Source organism: Apis laboriosa, unplaced genomic scaffold (assembly GCF_014066325.1).
Source record: "Apis laboriosa isolate Shangri-la unplaced genomic scaffold, ASM1406632v1 scaffold93_cov139, whole genome shotgun sequence".
In the NCBI taxonomy this organism is placed as follows: Eukaryota; Metazoa; Arthropoda; class Insecta; order Hymenoptera; family Apidae; genus Apis; species Apis laboriosa.
The window spans coordinates 418254-441835 of NW_025224820.1; the positions used below are offsets into that span (position 1 = coordinate 418254).

General features: G+C 17.8%; 2 protein-coding genes across 7 annotated transcripts in view; both read left to right on the forward strand.

Annotated features, from left to right (window-relative positions):
• The window catches only part of LOC122719685, a 107610-nt gene that overhangs the window by 12948 nt on the left and 71080 nt on the right, over positions 1–23582 (forward strand). The window lies entirely within an intron of this gene.
• The window catches only part of LOC122719684, a 312904-nt gene continuing 300710 nt past the window's right edge, over positions 11389–23582 (forward strand). For all 6 annotated transcript variants that reach the window (XM_043945705.1, XM_043945707.1, XM_043945709.1 and 3 more), the window contains exon 1: positions 11389–11689. The gene's annotated coding sequence lies outside the window, so the exon portion shown is untranslated. The remainder of the gene's footprint in view (positions 11690–23582) is intronic.

Consider the following 23582-nt stretch of genomic DNA (forward strand, 5'->3'; position numbering starts at 1 on the left):
TAGATTATCAAAACTAATTAATGATAAACAGATATCAAATGGATAAATATCAATAACAAATGAAATGTAGATAAAAATAAGATATAAAATAGATCTCTAGGAATAATATTTTTATTAACAAATAATATGATTACAGAATTATATAATGAATATAATATATTATGAAATTTCGTATTTCATGTTCTGAAATATTTTTCAAAAAAGAGCAAAATATTTTTTATGCTATTTGCAATTTGATTACTAATGTAAGACATTCATCTTATTATTAAAAAAAATCTATTTACATATTAAATAGTTACAAAAAGATTTTAATTTGAACAAAATTTTAAATTTTTTGAGAAAAATTATTATGCTTGATTTATGAAATTTTGAAAATTTTGCATAAAAATATTTATTATTTACTATGAGAAGAATTTTTAGTGATTCTAAAATTAAAATTTAAAATTTTGCAAAAAATATTTTATTATTTTATTATAATTTGAAACTCAATAAAATAAAATAATATTTTTTTTAGAATTTTTTTTAGAATATAATAAATAATAGAATATAATAAAAATAATATAATATATATATATATATATATATATAATAATAAAATATAATAGATATTTTTTTGTAGAAGAAAAAGAATTGGTCAATCATCTACATTTCTTTATTAATTTCCTATATATTTATAAATATAAGTACATGCATCTATTTAAAGGATTTATTCAAATATCTATCAAATTTAAATAAAACTTATTCAATCTTTCAAATTGTTGAAAAAAAAGAAATTTCAAAAAAAAAGTTTCAAAAGTATAATAGTTTCAATGAATATGTAATTTGATATAATTTTTTTATGAAATATAGAGAACACATATAGGATAACTGTTTTTTTTAAATTGAACTATATATATTTTTTATTACATTATTGAATGCAATTCAACATTTTCTATAAAAAAATAAAAAGTTTTTATAATATAAAATTTCAGTAAATATTTTAATTTGAATATCATTTGAAAATCATATATATTTTCTTAAAGTTAATATTCAATTTTAACTTGGATATAAATATTCATTCTATGTCTTAGTTTATCAATTGTTTCTAGCATTTCCGAAATTTGTTAGCATTCCTAAATAATCTTCTGTTTCAAATTATTAAATGTTATATATATTTTATTTTTTAAATATCTTTAAAAATTTAAATCTAATGTCAGATTTGATAATTTTGACAACAATTCAATAAAAAAGCACTTCTTCCTAATCAACAATTGCAATTCAAATTATAAAATGATTAGATTTAATTGGAATATCCTGCATGTATATATATATATATACATATACATATATATTTACTAGTTAATGTATTAGTTAATAGTTAATGTTACAACATTGTTAAACATATTAATTTGTAAAATATATATAATGTTTATAACTAATTAAATGTAAACTTTAATTAGTAATAATATATATATTATATATATATTATATATTTTCATATCGAATTAATTAGTAAAAAATTAATTAGTAAAAAAAATATGTACAAAATATAATGCCATAATATAATTTTTTGTATGTAGATATATTTTGTTTTTTATATGATTGATTTCTTTATATAATATATATAATATATATAATGATATAACAATTATTATAACAATTCGTTTGAATATTAAAACAAAAATAACTTAGCAAAATAAATATTATTAGTATAAAAGTTTACTCTAATTAAATCAATAACTTTAAAGATATTATTTATTTTAGATTTAGTTGATACTTTTATTAATTTATTATAGTAAATTGTGTACTAAGTGTATATTTATTAGAAATGATAAATATTTTTATATTGAATTGATTTCACTAAAATTTTAGATAAATGTACTATTAAATGCATATATTTATAATATTTTAACTATTACATTATATAATTGATTAATAATTGATAAAATAAATTTAATAATTGAAATAATTGATAAAATAATTTAATAATTAAAATAATAAAATAAAATACAATTATTAAAATAAGTTTAATAATTGATAAAATAAATCTTCTTCAGTTTATAAATATTCGCAATCTTTAATATCCTACCTATAGAGAGTTTGAGCATCTTTCAAATGTATGAAATAAAATATAAAATTTTTGTATAATCGAAATTGTAATAAAGTTATGATAATAAATTCAAAATATGATATTATTATTGATATTGCTATCATTATAATTTTGGTCATTATAATTTCAAAAATACAAAAAAAAATAAGAAATAAAAAAAAAAACAGAAAATAGAAATCTTTAATGTAGAAAATGCAGAAAAGCATAAATATTTCGAATAAACTGATTGATCTAATCTATTCTTTAGAAAGTTCTTCCGAAAGTTCAATCATTTCACTTTATTTTATTTTATGCTTTATCGGTAATGCAGGAATCGACATTATAGTAAAATATTTTTCGCAAATTTTGGATTTTATTTTTGGTCAAAAATTCTTCTTATAAATATTATTTTTATATAAAATGGAATAATTTGCAAATTTTAGCAATTGAACGTTTTTTGAATAAGTTACCAGAAATTCAATATTTATAATGATATTATTAAAAAAAATCTGTTATATTGTGCATGCATATAATAGATTAATGTATATATTAATATATATTAATAGCGATAGGTTATGGCAATTATATTATGTATAAAAATATATAAAAAGTAAGTATAAAATACATTATAACATTTTATATCTCTAAGTCAATAAAAATCTATAAATAAAAGTGTAAAAATAATCTTGACTTCGAAATTTAAACTCAAATTTTTTTCTTATTGCATTGTATTCTACTTATGGATAAAGTAAAAATAAGAATAAAAAGTTTGAAAAGAATCATGAGTTGCAACTTAATTGTTTTTTTAAAAAAAATCATTAAATTTTTACTACTTTTCAAATTCATTTTATTTATAATTTGCTTACATTCCTTAGTTAAAGAAAAATAGCACTATGATATATAATTATATAAATGTTCCAGGTCTATTATAGAGTATCTCATTAAATATTATTTTGAATTATATTGTTATTTGTAATGAGAAATGTTTTAATGGATATTAAATAGTTTCAAAAGATGTATATGGTGTTATTAACTATAGTTATACCATCTTTGAATTTGATGATGAAATTGAAAGATAATCTGCAATTAGTCGGACAAGTATTGTACATATATTTCATTAAATCCTTTTTGTAAATTAATAAATAAATACAATTTTATTATTAATAAGCGAATTAAATTTTCTTAATATTTACATCAAAATATCTCTTAAATTAATCATTTTTATGCATAGGTTAATAATACTTTTTTGTAGAGAATTAAAAATTGCATAGATTGATATATAAAAAAATATACTATTAATTTTATTTAAAAAATAAAAATGGATTTTTATATGTCTTTATCGCGTCCATCTACAAAAAAATTAAAAATGTAATTTCATTTAAATTGTTTGTTTTACGTCGAAGAACTCTCAAGTTATTGAAAATATTTAAAAATTATTAAAAATTTGACGATATAGATGATTTCTATAGAAAATATTTCCACATATAATGCATTCCATACGTAAGACATTTTTTGTTTCAAAATAAATGATAATATGTCTAATTTCTTTTCTTTTATGTACTTCATTTTTACAATTATTCAAAAAAAATTAATTTATTACAGATGTTTCGCTCCCGACCGAGTATTTCTTTTCAAATATATTTTATTTTCCTTTTTCTTGGCATATTTTTATTGTACTATTGAATGATGAAAAGGGAAATAGTACTGATCATGGCTTATTGATATCATCCTTGTGATGTTACCTGTATGTCATTCGGCATCTCACAATATGGAATATATGATGATTGATCTCTATTTAAATGTCACAGATATAGAATAGATATAGAATAGATATAGAATAGATGTTATAATTGACCGAAAAATATAAACAAATTAATAATAAAATTAATAAATAAAATAAATTCGAAAATTAATGCAAATTTAATATTTTTTTTTAACAAAATTAAATTGTGACTTATGATTCTTTTGATACTTTTCTTCAATGAATAAAATACAATGCAATAAAAAAAATTTGACTTTGAATTTCGAAATTAAGATTATTTTTGCACATACTTTTATTTATAGAATACCGAATACCGATCCAAAGATATAAAATCACGTTATGATACTTTTTACACTTACCTTTTATATATTTTATACATATGTATAATACTATGTTTTAAAATAGATTTTATATAAATATGATAAAATTATTATCATATTTATTTGACTGATCAATAAAATATTTAAACAAACGAAAAAATCGCTTATTTTCGATTTTCAAATTATCAATTTGAATATAATTATTAGAATATTAATTTCTTTTATTTTTTTTGATATACTTAAGCAAGTATATATATTATGTATCACATTAGTTAGTGGAATCAACAATTTTGCGTTCGATATTTAATTAAAACACGGCATAATCTCCAACATGTTATGATTTACATTCACTATGTCTAAATATAAGAATATAAAGAATATAATTTATTATTTCTATAATTATTAAAAATATAAAAAAAAAATTTTTTTTGAAAGTCATTTATTTTAGTAAGAAAATTGATAGAATATTTGAATTTTTTGGATAATTATTTGAAGATTATTATTAGAATGATTACTTTTGCAGTAACACATACTATTTTTTTGGATTATCAAATAATATAAAATAACATCTTTAAAGTCTTTTAATTCATTTTCGCATATTTTTATTATATATATAAATATATATATAATTTTATTATTATTTATTATATATATAATTATATTTATTATATATATATATAATTATATATTTAATTATATAAAAAATTCTAAAAAACTAAATAATATAGATACTTTATTTATATTAGATTATTTAAATATATTTAGATTTTGATATTTATAGTCACATTGCAATTCAATAACAAAAATATATATTCTGCTAAAAAAATTTTGGTATTATATTATGTAATAATAAAAATAATAAAAATATGCATTTCTATTAATGTGCTTCAAAATAAAAAATATATCATTATGATTTTTAATATTGATTTTGAATATGTAATGTTTTAATATGTATGAATATGCGATATTGGTATTAAAAATATATCTTGTTACACAGCTGAATAGATGATTTTTTATGAAAAAATAAATTAATAAGAAAAAATAAAATTTTTTCATTTTTTTTGAAGTTTTATTTTTAGTTTTAAGTTTCATTTTTAGAGTTAATTAAATTTAAAAAATGTTAATGTGAAAATGATTATTTTTTTATTAAATATGAATAAATGATTAATAATAAATTATTGAGAATAAATTTTTTTCATTTAATTATTGAAGAAAATCGAAATTGAAAATTTGCTTATGATATAATTCTTTAATTGTATATTCAATCTTGTTTTTCTAAAAAAAAGATTTTCTAAAAAAAAGCAATAAAATTTTATTCTATATTTTTTATTTATTTGCATGTGTTGAATAACTATCAATAGTTCGTATTGAGAATTAGCCAGATCACTTATATTTAAATTTTTTTTTAAATTTGATTTATTCGAAAACAAATCCTCAAATGAAAAAAATTTTTTCTTATTTTTGATTTATTTTTTCATGAAAAATCATTTCCGGTCCTATATAATATAATATATCCCATATAATAAGATATTTGTAAAAACATAAATATATTTTATTATTATGAAATATAACTAACAATAAAAATAATTGAATAAATTTGACTTTAGAAAAAAATGAAAGAAAATTAGAGAAAAAAGAAGAAATTAAAATATAAACTAAATCCGAATTAAACTTACACAATGTGTAAATATTTATAATTCTATATTAGTAAATTTATTTATGAAATTATCTAGATTTTATTATTTTCTTTATATCAGAAAAATATAAAATTATATATATTCTGCAGAAATATAAAAAATATATACAATTTATAATTTAAGATATTTTAAATTATTTCTGATTTGAAAATTGTACATATAATGATTAAATTTAATCTACATCAATGTGTATATTTGTGTATGTATGTGTATATTTAATCAAAAATGCCTCTATAAAAATGAGTATAATTAAGTTACATTTATTTAAATAATTAAAAAAATATTATTAATAAATTAAATATTATTAAATATTAATTAAAAAAATATTTAAATAATATTAAAAATATAATAATATAAAAATAATAATATGAAATATAAAAATTTATTATAAATTTCGATAGACATTAGTGAATAGCCATTTTGGTAACTTCTCTATTAGCGTATTTCTCACAATTCATTGTAATAGTAGATATTCGCTTCAGAAGAATCAAATAGAAGTGAGAAAAAGTAAGGCAGAAAAACACATAAGAGAATGGGAGGAAGCTAGATGTAAGAAGTAAAAGATAGATAAAGAGAGAGAAAGAGAAAACGAGAGAAAAAGAGAGATAGTTATATCAACAAGATTGCATACGGATGAAAGACAAAGAGAAAGAGAACAGTCACATTGGGTTGTATCACTGATTCTGGCTGGTGAAAAGATGGCGGAGAGTAATTCGAACGCGTCATATAACTCTGCATACTGCGCATGTGCAACCAAGTTCATATAACTGCGATGGTGTCGGTAGGCGGAGCGGCATCTAAAACTAACTTGTACCGGGTGGTACCGCATCACTGTCAGCAAAAATTGCATAAAACGGCACCATTCGCTTCTCTGGTGTACCGACACAGGAGGGGATTCTAGTTGCTCGTGGGGCAGGACGGAAGTTCAAAGCAGTCTCGGCGCCACAGGGACGCATGGGGGAGCGCCATGCTGATGATGATGTGCATGCCATACACACTTTCAATTTAATCGGATGACCATTCTTCTGTATATTTTTTTATATTCTTAACTGTCCAATTTGCTTGAAATATATCTTTATTTCTGATAAATAAATTTTTATTGCTCTTATATTAAAATTAATTTTTAAACTTATATATTTATTGAAAGAATTAGGAATCATCACGCTTTAATTATCCTTTAAATAGAGAATTTACAAAAGATATAATATTGATTTTTTATGTATTTGAGAATTGGATTTAAAAAAATATATAATATTGCGCAAAAAAAATAATAAAATGATATAATAAAAATGTTAGCAAGTTGTAAAGTGTAGAGATGTATTGAAAAAATATCCAAAATAATTCATATAAATTGAAGATCACATTAAATTTTATAAAATTTTAATTGTATTTCGAAAATTTAGTAAAATGATTAATAATATCTCGAATAACTTTAAATGGATTGTAATATTAATAGATAATTAAATATCATAAAAAAATAAATATTTTTAAAATAATAAATAAAATAATAAATCGAATTTTATTAATTCATTTAAATTAATCCCTATGTTATCTTATAAAAAAAGCACTGTTGCATCATTGTTAAAAGTTGTATTTTTTAGAATAATAATATTATAAGTTATTATATATAAATAATATTATGTAATTTATTCTAAATCTAGATAAATCAATTTCTATTATATAGAACTTCTTATTTTTTATTATTTTTTTATTTATTATTAGTTCAAAAATTTAATGAATAAATATATTTAAAATATTGTATACTATAAGGAAAATAATAATTTATTTCCATGAATACAATAAGAAAAAAAAAGTGCAGAATATTTTTTTTTTTACAATACCTAGATTTCAATTGAATTTTCAAGCACGCAGCAAATGAGAAAAATGAGAGCCAAAACTCCGATAATATTGTTTTGGGATGAATCAAACTGATATATACTTCATATCTTGTGAAGATTCGAATTATCTTTATTAATTTAATTCATAAAGATTGCTTGTTTACAATATTTACATTTCTGTTATTAACAATTTTAAAAAATTATAAATATTTAATTCATTTTATTTACAACAAATATATATTATAACAATATATATTATAACAATATATTAATAATTTATTATAGTAAATTATAAAAATATTATTATAACGTAATTGAATGTAATTGATTATAATGTAATTGATTGTGGCTTATATATAAGTTATATATAATATATAATAATATTATATATATATAATATATATATTATATATATTTTTTATATATATTGCCATATACACATTGCCATTTACTCTGTTTCTGTCTCATTTTATTTAACTTATATAACTTATTATAGCTTATATAACTTATATATAAGCAAACTTATTATATATATATTATATATATATTTTATATATTTAATTTATATATTATTATATATATTTTATATATGTAATATATATATATTATATATATATAATATATATATAATAAGTTTGCTTATATATAAGTTATATAAGCTATAATAAGTTATATAAGTTAAATAAAATGAGACAGAAACAGAGCAAATGGCAATGTGACAGAGATAGATCCGTTCACTTAATCTATGTTTCACTTTATTTAAGTTAACTATTTAAGTTAACTTCAAATAAAATTCAATTGCTTGCAAATTAATAAAAACGCTTCATCGACATTTTTGTATATTAATTTTCATTTATTTTGATCGCTAAAATCATTTCCAAAAGGATTTCATAAATATATTATCACTTTGTATATAGATACAAATATACATAATACAAGATATAATAAATAATAATAAAAATTATATAAAAGACATAATAATAATAAAAATGTATTAGATAATATTATTATTTTGCATTAATACATGTATTTACATGCATTCACGTAAATATATATAGTAAATATATCTATATTTACTGTATCGTAACAATATTATACGAAAGATACTGCACATGTATGATTTTAATATTACATTTTCTTATATTATAATGATTTATTAAAAATAGTTATATTTATTAAATATTTTAAATATTTTTAAAATCTAAAATAATATAAATGATATAGAATGATTTATATTTATTGATACAATAATTTTCTATATTTATTTTATTTATGTAACAAAAGAGTATTCTAGATCAGTTTACGATAAATATATTTATATTATTTTTTTTATTATATTTTTTATATTATTTAAATCTATAAACAATCTTATTATAGATCTTTCACATCATTCAATCAATTATATCTAAATAACTATTGACATATCAAATGTAATATTTATAAAAATTATATAATATTCAATTGTCAACAAAATTAACATTATTCTAAAAATTTTTTACAGTTTTATAGATTATAAATAATATATTTCAATAATGTAATTTTTGCTTATATTAAAATAAAAATAATTCATAAATTAAATAAAAATCCACAATTTAATTATTAATTAATTTGTATTTTATAAAAAGAAATATTATCTTTAAAGTAAATTATTTATTTTTTAAAATTTATATCTCATACTTAAACAATTAAATATAATGATATTTTGGATTTTATTATTAACAAATAGTTATTTTATCTGAAAATAATGATTTAAACAATTGAAAGAGTATACTCATTTAATAATTTAAAAATAAAATATATATTAAAATAGAATATAAATTAAAATTAATCATATTTAATAATAATATAGATACTATATATTATCTAAGTATATAATAATATAATATTTTAGGTATCATTGAATTACATATAAATATATATTATTATTATATAATTTTATAATTATTTTAAATAGTATATAATTAATAATTAGATTATTAATAATTTAATTAATTTCATAATTTTATAATAATAATATGATAAATTGTAAAATTGAAATAAAAATCTTATATAATTTATTTTAATTAGCATACATGTATACATAGGTATATGTATATATATTATGTAATTTTTTAAAATTATAAATATGTTACAAAATAAATATTATTATATTATATTATTGATTAATTTATCATATATATAATATAGATTTATATAATATAGATTTCTTTTTTTATGTGACATTATATTTATATTTTTAATTTGTGGAAATAAGATCAAAATAAAAATAAGATCAAAGAGAATATAAAATATATGATTATTAGAGAAAGAATTTATCTCTTTATTTGCTATATTCAAATATTTGATAATAGTAGATTTAAACTTTTTTTTTTTATTTTTTATTATACTATTATATTTTATTATTTATATTTTATTATTATTATATTTCTTTTTACAAATTTTTGTTGCATATTTTTGAATATTCAATATATTTATTACAATATAATAAATATCTTATCTTTATTTTGATAATATCTTTATCTTTATTTTGTTTTTTTTATCTTATTTATAATTATTTCTATAAATACATTTTAGCATTAAATATTTTTTTTTTAAATAAAAATAAATAATTTTATTTTAAAAAAGCGCGAAATATTCAAATTCTATTCATAAAGTAAATAAGAACTTATTTACTCTTATTTACTTTATATGAATCTTCTCATGTGATAAGTTCCGAAAAAAAGAGGCGCGTCCAAAGGAGGTGTAACGTGGAGATGAGGGCGTGGCAGTAGGCGTGTCCTTTAAAACATCCACTACTCTCTGTGGTGTTTCGCTAGTAAGGTTGAATATGGTAGTGGGGGAGATGGCATCGAACCCCACTAGCCGCAGTCACAATTTAACCGTTCGATGGTGAACATGTTATGATATGTCGCGTTACGGGTGAATTTCTTTTTACTGGAAATGATAATTATTTATCTATTAATTCAATCATAACATATAAATGATATTTTAAAACAAATTATACATTCTTCTATTTATATGGAAATAGTGTCTAAAAATTTTTTCAATAAGTGATTTGAACTGTGAATGTGTCAATTTAACTTTATTTAACAAAATACAAATGTGTTAAATGTTTTAAAAAGTGATTCGTACGTTAAATGTATGTAAAGTGAATCGTTGTGGATATTTAAAAAAATCAAGCTATCAGTTACAAGGAAAAGCATTCGGTTGCCTAGCTTTAAGCCGGCCGGCGCCCGCATTAAAGGGAATATGATCAGATTCTAGGAGTCATATCCTTCGTTTTGATTATTATTATATCGCGAATATTATTGAATTCAAATCTATTGATTCATTTTTTATATCAAATTATTGAAAATTGATGCATTTTAGTTTAAGCATAGTTTGAGAAAATTCTGATTTCGAAATGAATATGTATTTGTTGCAATACGAAAAAAAGTTTGAAAAACTGTAGAAATTATTTACCGGTAAATATTTTGTGATATTAATTGAAAATGTAGTTTTTCGTAGTTTGCAATACTTTCTTTCGAAAAGACAACATGCAAAACGAAAACGCGTATTCATAAATATTTATCTCTTTCGGATTTCGAATGTTTCAGTTTTTGTTTTTGTAAATTAGTAAAACATATAAAAAAGAATTTTTTGTTATTTTTAATTATTCCGGTGTTCAAAAAAATTCATGATTAATTTTTTATTTAGAAGTGAATAATAAGTAAAAATTTTATGAATTTTATTTACTGATTTTATTATTATTTGCGTGCTTAAGTGAAACTCAATATTGTATAGTGAATAGTGAACAAAAATAAGTGATTACGGTGATTTATTTTAATTGAAAAAAGAATCGTAATAGAAGTGACGACTTCCGACGGTTCCATCATTACTTCTTCTCGAACATGATTTTATAAATGGATATATTTACTTCTTGGGGATTTCTCTCCAAGATGATCAGAATCTGTCTTTACGCAGTATTCGCATAATTGTCACAGTGGAGTTCTGCTTAATCGCAGGTAAATATTATGTCATTTTATTTAAGTTTTTACATTTTACATTCTACATCTAAATTCGTTTTCTTTTTAATTAATCAAATTAATTATATTCAAGTTTTCATAATTAAAAAATCTTAACTTTAAATAAAGTTCATGGTACTTTTATTAAAACGATTTGAGTTTTTGCATTTTGAATAATACAATTTTATTATTTTACAAAATAATCATAAGAAATAAATCGTATAATATTTCAATTTTCTTTATCTTTTTGCAATAAATTATTATTGTTTATAAAATTTTAATATTTACAATTATTATTATTTAGAAATACCTTTCCGTTTCAGAGTAATTTCGCTAAATAAAATTTTTCATTTTTGAAAATATTAATTATACAATAATTTATTAACTGGAAATTTTATTTGTTTATGTATTTATTTACATATAAATATTACATATGTGTTGTCTATTTTTATGATAGAGTAATTTTAAAAAATTAGAAAATTAAATTAATTAAGAACGATAGAAAGGAAAAAAAATATGTATATATGTATATATTTATTATATACATGTATATATATTACATATTATATACATTATTATATGAATGTAAAAATGAATTTGATGGAAACATATTATGCCTATGTATAAAATATAATTTATATATATCGCAATTAATCAAAAATAATATCAATTTATCAAAAATAAATTTATAATTGAATCTACATTATTGCAGATAGTAACTGTAATTATATATGAAATATATATAATTTTTATTATATGAAAAATATATATATATGTTTTTTACTTTATATACATAGTTTCATAATTTCATTAAGTTCTTGAAATTTTATAAAATTTTAAACATATAAAGAAAGAGCAGTTTTTTTATTATGATATGATTTTAACTTCGTAGTAATAAAAAAATCATTTATTATATTTTTATTGATAAATGGAATACTATCACATAATAGAATTGTTTAGTATTATATATATATATTATGTATTATGTACATATATATGTTTTTTCATATACTATTCTTTTATAATTATTTTGATTTATGAATTATTTTTGAAAAAAATGAAGAATATTTTAGTATGAGATAAATATGTTTTTTTTCAATTATTGTATTAATTTTTAGAAAATATAGATTAAATAATAAAAATATATCCATAGATGTTATAAAGTTATTTAAAATTTATTTCTAACTATTTTTATATAATAAATAATGAAATGTAATAATAGAAAATCTGCGGAAAATTAATAATTTTTAAATAAATTTATTCTTTGTTATATTTTTATAATATATCTATTCATTATTCTATTCATATATCAAAAATCTATATTTTCAAATAAATCTATTCGTATATCAAATTATTACGTTTGAAGAATAATTGCGACAAAAATAATTCATTATTTATATAAATATAACCTCATTTTCAGTATATCATACAATGATATACTAATAATATTTATCTATTATATATTATCTTCTATTATAATTATATTATAATTATGAAACCATAAAATTGAATCCTAATTAATTGAGATATACATTGTAATAAAAATTGAAAGTCTTTGTTTATTAAATTGAAGTCATTGTTTATTAAAGCGTTTTGAAACATTTACAAACCATATGACATATATATATATAACATATGCATCTTTCTTATCTTGTTTTTGATAACGATAAAAGTTTATCCGAAACTTCTTTCGTATGAAACTTTTCGACAAGCACACAAACATCTATTCTACAATTTCATGGTATTTCAGTCATGAAATCGGTTATTGCATAGAATAATTAAATTTCTCAATGAACAATGTTTTAAGATATCAATCATTAATTTTAATTTATTATTATTGTTGTTATTATAATAATATATAATAATATATATGTATATATATTATTGTTAAACAATATATAGCATGTTTCAGACTGATAGAAATAAATATATTCGATATTATATATAAGTATTTAAAAAATTATTGAAAGTATATTAAAGAATCTTGATATATAGACACATATATATATATAATAAATGATATAAACAATAAAACGATATAACATAAAATTGCATTCGCAAAATAATTAATTTTCTAACTTATAAATTTAATATATTAATATTTATTATATATGTGGGTTATATTACAATAACACTTTGAAATTTTATGTTAATGCAAATCTTCAGAATAGATTTAATTTTCTTTGGATTAATATTATTTATATTATCAATCGAATAACATAAAAACTAAGGAGACGGAAAAATGAGAAAATATATTATAATATGAATATCAATAAAATGAATAATCGATGATTTAATATTTTTTATTTTATAATTTTTTAAATATTTTTTATTTTATTTTATAATATTTTTATAATATATATACATTAAAAATTGAGTTTATGATAGAAAATATAAATTTGTCAATGATTATTTTCATTCATATATTTATTTATATTTTTTTACGAAAAACTTAATAAACTCGAAAATAAAAATAAAATATAAAGGAAAACAAATATATTTTTCGAAATGCAAGTTAAAATATTTATTTCATATAATAATAATAAAAGCATATAAACATAAATAGTAAATATACTTACACCATTAAAGCAATGTTACAATATAGAATTGTCTTTATTTTTTCTTCAACTAGTTATAATAAATAATATTTGATTTATTCGGTTCTTTCATTCGATAACGTCTATATTGCCAAAATGAATAATCAAAATATTTTGCATTATGAACAGATGACAAATATCATTTATCTTGTAGAATACAAATATTTCCCTATATTTATTGCGATCGATTTAAATAGTTTTTCAAGTGTAAAATGATTTCAGTTTCCTGAAATAATTGTTGGTATGACGATATGCTATTCGCTACTATCCGTCGAAACGAGAAAGTCTTTGATACACTCTTCTTTGATTTGTTCTTTATTTTTTTGATTTCTTTTTTAAATATTAATTAAATATTCATATAAGAAAAACGATAATTAAAATAAAAATTTTTAAGAAATCAATTAATTAAGAAAAAAATATTAATTATTGTTAAATAGAAATATAATAAACATTTTTTTCTTTTTTAAAATATCTTTATTTTTTGATTCTTTTTATTATTTTTGCTGTTTGTTTAATTTTTAAAGACATTCTGAAAATTTTATATATATATATATTTCAAAATTGTTAAAATAGATAATAATTCTATTGTTTTCATTGTATATAGTATTTATTATTATTATTCTATAAGAATAATATAATATGTATATATGTTCCTAATATATATACGTGTTCCTAAAATTTTTAAATATTATTTATTTGAAGATTAAACATGAAAAAGTTTATATTTACAACAATTAAAGTTTTTATTTATAAAATAAAATATATTATTTATAAAATAAAATATAACATTTTTTTTTCATTTAAAATTAACAACTATATATGAAAATTAAATTAATAATTTGTTTTATATTATGTTAATAATTGTTAATAATAAATTAATAATTGTTTTATATTTGTTTTATATTATATTTAATTATATAATATTGTCTTGTAATTTATAAAATTTATTTATAAAATTTATTATCATTTATTTATACAAGAATAATTTATATATCATTTAAAAGAATTTATTAGTAATTTATAATAATAAATATTAGTTTCATTGTGTTGAATCTAGACAATTATTTATTGTTTTCAGTAAACAAAAAAAGTAATTTCTTCATTAATTTCATTAAATATATATCATTTCTTTAAATATGTTTATTAGAAATATCATTTTGATTTTTCTCTAAATTTAATTTGATAGTCGATTTAATTTCCGAATTATTTTTAAAGAATTTTTGATATATATTAAATATAATTTTTGATAGATATTAAATTCTGACTTTATATGTATATTCATAATAATATACGCATATAATACACAAAAATATGCAAAATACGTAGAAAAAATAAAGTTTTTAATCTTTAGAATCTATTAATTTGAGTAATTTTTTTATTCTTGTATAAGCAGCTGCATTTTAATTTATTATAATTAACAAAATTCAGAAAAAAATAATCTAAGATCAGAGATGTGTAATTTTTTCTGTTTTATCTTTTAATTTTATTAATTTTGGTTAAATTACATCAAAATCTATGTTAAAATATATTTTTCTAATTAATTATTAATTATAATTATTATAATTAATATATACAATTTTATATATAATATAATTATTATATTATTATAATTAAAGATTAAGAGCTTCATTTTATATATATTGTATTCATAATAACGCATATATTGTCATGTATACATATGATAGAATGATATAATATCAAAAGTTTTTGTGAATAATTCAAAAAATTGAAATTGACAATTATTTACATATATATAATGGAAAAAGTTGTTCAAAATAATATCCTAAACAATATATTTCAAGATTGTTAAAATAGATGAGTTTTTTTTGCAAGTTTAGTTTTTTTTTTCCAATATATAGTATTATTCGTTAATAATTATATTTTTTACTCACTTAAATGATTCGAAATTATCTCCATCAATTTCTAAAAATGAAAGTTATTGAGATATGCATATATCTTCAAAAAGCTGATAGTTAAAATTTAAAATAAAACAGGAATATTTTTTTTTATTTAATTTATAAGAAATATTCTCTCGTTTCCGATATTTTAATGAAACGAATAAAATTAAAAAAGAAATTAGCAATAATTTTCAGAACATCTAGTTTTTCGAATAATTGATGCATTTCAATCTCTATCTTGCAATAATTATCTGAATATTAATGTGTGTATTTAAAAGTATGGCTAAGACTTTATTTAGGAAAAAAAAATAAAAATTAGCTTAAAAAACATTTTAATTTTATATTAATTATTAATTTTTTTATAAATATTTAAATATTTTCTATAAATATTAATATTTAATAAAATCAAAAGAAATGTAAGAAAAAATTATTCTAAATTAATCTAAATAATTTTGGATTTTTAATAAATTTTAATTTTTAATAATTTTTAATATTGTATCGCGCGCATGCGCACACCAGATACGTACAGATACACTGAAATGGTAATTTAATAAATTCATGAAAATTTAAAATAGTTATACAATTTAGTAAAAATAATTTTATTAGATATTAAAATAAATTATAAACCCTTTTGTAGTTATTAAAATTGAATGTGTTTGCAAAATTTAAAATTAAATTTAAATCTTTAAAATTAAGAAAATTGAATTTTTATTTTTTTAAATATTAAATATTACATAAATAATAATTATTTCAAAATTTTCGAATGATTTTGTATAATAAAATAATTTGTATATAAATTTCATAAAAACCATTTTAAATTTTTTCAAAGTTCTTTTGGTAAAATCGTATTTCTAAGAAATATACTTATATTGTTTTTCATATGAAGCAAGAATATTTGAAGGGTTTCAACATGAAAATATCTAAGGGTTCCTTGAAGTCTTCTCGTTGACGGTTCAAGCAACAAAGTGAGATAAATATTTACATATATGTAGCGAAGAGATAGCACGAAGGAGATATTTTTGTTTTTAATAAAATATAAAAAGAACCAAAGCATTTTTATTTTACTAATTGATTAGAAAGATCAACTATCTAATTATAATTGTATGTGATACTGATAATCTCCTTTTATATTTATTTGTCTTTTTTTTGTTTTTTAAAAACGTATATTTTATATTATATATTTTTATATATTTTTATATATTATATATTTTTATATTTCTCTTTTATAAATTAGTTGTATTGAAAGAGGCAATGATATTTATAAAAGGGATAATGTAATAAAAAAAAATAATATTAATTTCATTAATTATTCTTCAGATATCAAAATGATAATATTGCCGATTTCATCATCAACATAAATATTATGCTTAGTATTTTGTACTATAATATTATTGTACTATAATATTATTTTTGTTTAATAATCTTTTGAAGCAATTTTAATTTTTTATTTTTTTACTATTTTTTTTAAATGATAAGATATATAATGTTGATATACCAGTTCTCTAATCTGGATAATGATTAATCTGTAATATATTTTCGAAATATATTGTCGAAATAATTTGAAAAACAAGATTCTTTATCTATGATATTTTCGGTAAATATTCTTCTATTTTAAATATTCTACCAATATTTGATTCATAAACAATTAAAGTAATCTCTAAATTAAATATGAATATAATCTAATTAGTGCTTAACCAGTTTAGTTAGTATTAATAAATAATTGATCTTATTCTTGATCTTATTATTTTCTTTCTGTATTATTTCGTTTACTGCTTTTTGTATTGTAAATTTTTTGATGATAGAAAATCAGCCTAGAATGATTATCTTTTTATGTAGCAATATTTGTGCATATGCATTTGTATCTAATTTTAATTAATCATTATCATATCAAATATGGTAGTAATATACGATTGAATTTTTTCGATATCAAAAGTAAAATTTCTGATAATTTCTCAAAATATTTTGCTAAATATTGTTAGTAATTAATTTCTTTTTTCTACATCTAAACAAATATTTCAAGAATAATAACATAAATTGTCTGACATCTTTCATTAATATTAATTATTAGTTAACTTTTCTATTTATTTGTCAAATTTAATTAGAAAGGACACGAATAATTATGAAAGGAATAATATTTTTTTATTTTTTTTATTTTTTTTAATTATTATTTTTTCAAAAATTTTAAATTCTAAATGCATTTAGAATGTATATAATATATGTTAAAAAAACTCTTCCTTCAAATATTTTTCCTCATTTTTTTCAATTTAAATGTCATAAAAAATTATAATACATATATTATAATACATATATTAATACAATGTCTCTTTCAATATTATTTCTGCTTTATATTTTTTTTGTTTGAATCAAACAAGTATACAGAATATTTGTCCAGCTAATAATTGTTGTTATTGCATCTTGCTAAAAATAATAATTCAAAAAAATTTTTTTTAATTATTTTTTTATTTAATTTTTCTTTTTTTATAATTACATATTTTGCTTCTACATGATTAAAACTTAAATTTAAAATAAATTTTTATGTTTTTAAATACATAGAAATTATAGTGATTGATTAAGTTTGAAGTTTTATTTCATTATTTTAATTAAGATTATATAATTTTGAATTTTTAAATAAATTTAAATCTTTATTCTTGAAATTTTCATATTATGTATATAATAATAAAAATAATTTCATATTTCGTATTACATAATAATATAGTTAATAATATTATAATAACATTTGAATTAGAATTTTGAATTGAATATTATTGAAATTTTCTATTACTTATTATATAATAATATCATATTTCATTATCCCATAAAAATTGTATCTAATATAAATGAAATGAATTTAATATCTAATTCGATATTTCAACAAATATGGGAATCTGCTTCTAAGGATCACTATTTAATATTAAATCAAGATAATTGGATTATTTCCGAAGAATTTTTTTTCTTATGTAGTTTTATCTTCCATTTTTCGTTCAAAACATGCATTACGTTCATAATCGACAGGTGTTCAGAAACATATAGTCACGTTTAAGATTGTACGTGAGATGTGAATAGAGAAGTTGTATCGTTCTTACGTAAGAAGCATAAAAATATTTCTTTTTTCTTCATTTAAATTGTACATAAAATCAAATTAAGCGATTATATCACATTTCTTAAACTTTGAATATTCATTAATTATTCTGCATAAATATTATTGAATGGCAATTAGAGATTTTAATACATTCTTATAAAATTCAATATGTTTGATTTAGGAGAGAATTAGATTGTAAATGTAACTAAGAACATTCATTGTTTGTAATGTTTAGAGATTATTTAGTTTAATGTTTTACTAATTTAAATATAGAAATTTTTTTTTGAAATCTATATCTTATCATAATAATATATTTTAAATATATTAAATCTTACGTATATCTCATTTTTTTTATTTATGTTTTTAAATTATATTTTTAATTCTTTTTTTATAAATATTATTTATCTTTTTTTAAAATATTTTTTTCAGAACAAAGACAATTTTATTTAAAAAATTTTTTTAAAACTTTATTCAAATATAAATCATATAATTGTAAGATTCATATTTAACTAAATTTTTATAATTTTGCAAGTTTTTATCAATAAATAATTTTCATCTTTGAAAAAATAGAAATTTTTCTTTATTAAAATTTATTATTATTAATTTTTTTTAAAATGAAGATTTTGTCACTTGTCTTTTGAATTTTAACATTTATAACAATTATTTTATTAATGTTTAACTTTTAAATCAAATGAAAAAAATTGTAATTTCTTTTCTCATTTATAAATAAATAAAACTCCAATTATACAGGATCAAAATATCCCTATTATTGTTTAAATTACCGAGTATCATTCATTTTCGATTCGTGATAGCGGATAAACACAAATTTCGTTAAACGATTGTTATAATCAATCATTCGTAATATTCTATCAACAATATTGCCTTTAGCATTAAAGCTTTAGAAATTTGTGCTAATGCTAAACAAATAATTCTCAAGTTATACTCGAATATATTACAAATATCAGAAATATTTAAAAACTTGAAATATTTTTTTGAAATTTAAAATATGAGTATAATAATAATAATATGAATGTATCACAGTTTTAATAAAATTTCAATAAAATTGAAAATCGAATTTGTTGAATATAAATAATTTTCAAATGAAATTCAAATAAATTATAAATATACTAAAAAAGAAATAAATAATATTTTTAATACTAGGTTTACGGACATTTCTTATATATCTATCTCTATGGATAGGCGTCAATTTGACGCTTGTTCATAGATATATCACAGAGATTTTCGAAATTAGAAGATTTAGAAGAAATGAATTCGAATATATATATTTATTTCATTAATTGAATAGGAGAGAAATGTAAATGATTTCTGTAATTTTCTTTGTGAAATTTGAAATGCATCAAAATGACGCGTCCCGTAAGTTTAATATTAAATGCTTAAAATATTTAAAATATTTCAATAATAATAAAATATCATTTTTAATAGGGTATTTTTAATAGGGTAAATCATTAATGTTAAACAAATAATTATTAATGTAGAATTACAAATAAATTATGCTTAGACTTTAATATATATTTAAAATAAGTAAAACATTAGAATGTTAACACTTCAATAACAATACGGATATTATCTTTTTCGCCAATTTATATCAAGAAAGGCGAGTTAATGATAAATAAATAATTGTTAATCAAAAATTATAAATCACAAATGCATGGTAAGAATACTTAACGAATTTTGGTTAGAGCAGCTGAAGAATTCGAGGTGAGAGGCAGAGATTGGGTGTCTATATTCCAAAGGTTATAAAAACCGGTCTTCGGTTTTGCCAGACGAAACATCGAGCAAAGGCGAGACCGCGACGTTCCACTCGCTTTGGCAAAGAAATGCCTCGAAATGTCGAAATACGCGAATCATTTGGCCTGTTTATCTGGATTATAATGCTCGTCTCATCATGTTCCGAAATTGAAATGAAATACAAGAATAAAGAATAGAGAAGAAATGGAAAAATCAATCGATTACTCTGTCGATTAATCATAAATGAATAACGAGAATCATTACAACGTGTACACGCGTAACTTACTTAGAAAAGATGAAGCTTCACCTTTCATTCTATGCTATAATATTTCTGTCGTTCCTTTGAATCATTCCGCTTTTACAAATTTTTCTGTTGTTTTTCTTGCGCGCTTTTTTTTTTTGATCCATAGCTATGTGGAATCATTGCAAAAATTTTTGCGCCAATATATTTTAGAATGATTACATTTTTCTACTGTTTTTTATTATTTTTCTCTTTTTTTTGTTTTGTTTTATTTTAACAATACAAGTTGTAAAAATATATTAATGTTTAATATATTTCTTATACTATTATTTATATCTATATTAGATATATCTATATAGATATTACATATATTTAATATCTCTTTTAAAACTGAATGTTTAATTTTTAAGAGAATTAAATTTTAATTTTCATTGGTTTTCTTTCTTATTTGTGTCGTAAATATTGAAAAAGTGTCATGTTAAACATAAAAATCTATATTTATACTATAGTTTGAAGTAATTAACAATCATTAAATATTTTTCGTATATTATATTTTTAAGTTAAAAAATTAATGTTAAATATTAAAATGTTAAATATTAAAAATTAAATTTATATTAAATATTAAGATTAATATAATTAACATTATTATATAATTATATAATTACATTATTATATAATTATATAATTAACATTAATTTTTCGAATTTAATTGCAATACAAATTAAACTTTTAAAAAAAATTAAAACTTTTAAAATTTTTTAAAGAATCTTGTATAATGATTTGTATATATAAAGCATATATATAAATTACAATATAAGTAAATAGATAAGTAAATAACAGATTTTTATGAAAGTAATCAGTATCTAATATCTATAGATAATGTAAGTTATTAGCTAAAATATTGAATTTAAATTATTTTTTTTTTTTTTTTTTTTTTCTCGATAAAAATCTAGAATTTCTTTTGAATTCTGTTTTTACGATTATCACTTTTAATTTATATTTCTTTTAAATCTCTTTCATAATATTTAATTTACGAATTTTATTTTTAACTTTACCTTTCATTACATTTTATGTTTAAATTTGAATTACATTTTTAACTTTACTTTTCATTATATTTTAAAAAATTTTTCCTTGATAATTTCTTGATTAAAGGTTTTACAAAATCAATTTAATTTTCATGAAATTACATTTTAATGGAAATAGTTTCAATTTTAGTAATTTTTTTAATTTAATCTTAATAATTTTTTCGTATTTTCAAAGTAAATTTATATGAGATGTCATACAAAATCTTCGTCAAATATTAAGTATGTGAAGGTGTGTTATATTTTTGTTGTTCTTATTTGTCAAATTAACAAATGATAATTATTCATTTTTTTGTGTGAAAATAAATTGATTGTTCGTCAAACACAATCGATATGGAATTTATATAATGTAAAGTTCTGTTGATTTTACTATTATTTTTATATATTATAAAATTATAGATGTAATATATATAATAATTTTATAAACTATATATTGTGATATAAGAGAATAATTATGATTTTAAAATAAAAATCAAAAATAAATATAATTAAATGTTGCATGCATGTTTTATGAAAAAATAATTTTATATTTGTCTATATATTATAGAAGTTGTCTGTTTCATTTAAATATAATGAAATATATTTTAAGAAAAGAATATTAAGAAAAAAATATTTTTATAAAAAGTTGTTTAAAAAAAATACAATATTAATAAATACAATATTATGCAATATTTTGCAATAAAATTTTTTACAAATATCATATATCAAATAAATATCATGATAACTCTTTGTTTTTTAAATGGAATCATATAATTTTCAATGCAATTCGATTTATTTATCATATGAACTTATTTTATAAACTTCAAGTTACAATTTTTTCTAAATTATTTAAAAAAATTTTTTTTAAAGCATTTTATATAAAAATTATAAATAACTTAATACTTTCTTGAACGAAATAATAAATTGTTGCATTAGTATAATAAAAATTATAAAACATTTTTTATTTAAAAAATTATATTTGACTTTTCATATGACTTCTATACGTCAATCTAAAGAAAAGTTGTTAATACTGTATTTTCTTATACAACTTTTGAAAAAATATTTTTTTTATAATATACTTTTTTAATACTTTCTTTAAAAATATTTTATTGTATTTAAAAATTATTTTTATAAAATATCATATATATATATTTATATGTAATATAATTTTTTATTTATTTCTTGATTAATTAATATTATTCTCTTACAAAAAATTGTTAGTTCTTAAAATTTACGAAATTTGAAAATGTTCGATTATAAAAACTTTT